This window comes from Lycorma delicatula, chromosome 4 (assembly GCF_047948215.1).
Source record: "Lycorma delicatula isolate Av1 chromosome 4, ASM4794821v1, whole genome shotgun sequence".
NCBI lineage: Eukaryota > Metazoa > Arthropoda > Insecta > Hemiptera > Fulgoridae > Lycorma > Lycorma delicatula.
In genome coordinates, this window is record NC_134458.1 from 157,108,740 (window position 1) to 157,111,069 (window position 2,330).

Genomic DNA, 2,330 nt, shown 5'->3' on the forward strand with positions numbered 1-2,330 from the left:
GTCCATATTGTCCTGTAAATTTTAATTAAGTATCTGAAAAGTTTTGTTAATTGTAAAAAAGTAAATGTCTTTTAAATTAAAAATTAAGGTAAGAATGTTTTTGTAAGTTACTTACTTATGACTGCAGTAAACCGATAAACTTAATAATTTGCATAAACTTATGCAAATAATTCAAGAAAAAATGAATTTTATTTTTAATAATATTTATAAACGAACTTGCTTTTATAGACAGTACAATGGGATGTAGAGTTTGAACAAATTGCATACTGTTTGATGTAATTTTATTATGATCTATTATAAAAAATTGGCAGATTAAGTCACATAGTCATACTTCTTCCATACTGATATTTTCCTTGACAGCTTTTAATGACATGTATTTCAGTCTCAGTTTTACAGTGTAGCAGTTAAGTATTTTTAGTATAGTAAACCAGGTGATAAAATACAGTTTAACTTAATTACTGTGTCAAATAAATAAAAGCTTAAAATTTTCTATTCTAAAATTATTAAAGCTGTGGTTACGATATGTCTTTATACATAGTGTTAATAAAGTATGGGAAATAGATGTTGGAAAATTAGTTTTATCAAATGCTCCTACCTCAAAACCATCTATTTTTTGATATGAGGCCACCACATCCCTAAATGAAGGAAACTCAAACAGATTATAAATGGTAAGAATAGAGTTGATACATAACTTTAAAAGAATTATAACAAAAAATTATGGCATAAAAAAGCTGTAGGTTGTAGGCAAAATCACAATAATTTAATATTTTTTATAGCTAGTTTTAATAGTGGCTTTCAATACTCCTGAACTAGAGGTCTCAAACCAAAGAATAGGTTGTTTTGAGTAGTAGCATCTGCTAAATTTGATTTTTTTTTGTGTTTCACTGTTGAGTAGTTATTTAACATACATTGCAGACAACTTTTGAATTTTAATAACAGAAAGCTTTTTATGACAATTTACTTTTATTCTCCTTTAAAATGATGCAATATAATCCCAACCATAATTTTTCTATTTAAATTTTTTGAGTATCCCTCCTGGGGGCTTGAGATGTGGTGGCCTCATACTAAAAAGTAGATCATTTCATGATAGAGCATTTGTTAAATTTCATTTTTCTATGTTTAACGGTTGAAAAATAATTTAAGGGTTGCAATAATTTATTAACAACTTCATATATATATATATAACAATATAATATATAATATATATATAACAATATATATATATATATATATATATATATATATATATATATATATATATATATATATATACATATACTGGCAATAAAATTAATTACATGATAAAATACAACACCTCTAGATAACTGTTATTGGCAAAATGTAAAATTTGAAAGCTTTTGCTGGATAATAACTCTTACAGGAAAAGGGATGTGGACCCCCTTTTGCGTATGTCTACATCTTTGTTTTGTTTTATAGTTTCATTATTTGTTTTTAAAATTGTTTTTCAGCTTTTTTTATGGGTTTTAAAATACTTTTAAACTTTTTATTGTTTATTAGCATGAATCACTTATATTATACAATTGTTTACAAATAAATCATAGAAATCACTTTCAATTAATTTGAAAAAAGATTATTGTTTTAGTTTTCTATCTTTCACATTAAGTAATGTAATCTCTACTAAAAAGTGATCGTGATCTGTCTAAAACAATAATTTATTGAGATGAAAAAATGTATAAATATTTTGTAATCTATCTATTATAAAAATGTATTGAAAAAAATGATGAACATGTCTATTATAAAAATAATATGATAGACACTATTATAACATGACAATCTTTGGTAAAGATTACACTGGTCAACATAAAATTGGAACTGAAAAGGGAGTAGATGTTCTATATAGTATTTTATATGCTGAATCTGAATATGTATTCCAAAATAACCCATCATTTTTTTTTTTTTTTTTTAAACTTCTCTACTCCCCTGGGCCGGACCGACTTGATGGTATTACGCCACCCAGGGGAGTGTCTGTTACTCTAATAGGCCCTCCTCACCTACCGGCTATATACCGGCATGGCAGGTCAGGCCTACCGGTTGGCTCTTTTGAGATTTTTTCCCTTTTTTAACTTAGTTAAGAAAAGCTAACAGTCAACCCAAGGAGTCCTCAGCGGCTCATCGAAACCAGCACACCTCAGCATGCTGGCTCTCACCGCTGAGGCTGTCCACCCAAACTACAATCTAAAAACCCATATTCCTTTCATCTATAATTTTTTTGTTTAAGGACTGACCTTATGAACTCTACAACCTTTCTCCAATTCTCTACCCTACTGAGTATATGATCTATTATCTCTCTCGGAGTCTTTCCGTCAACA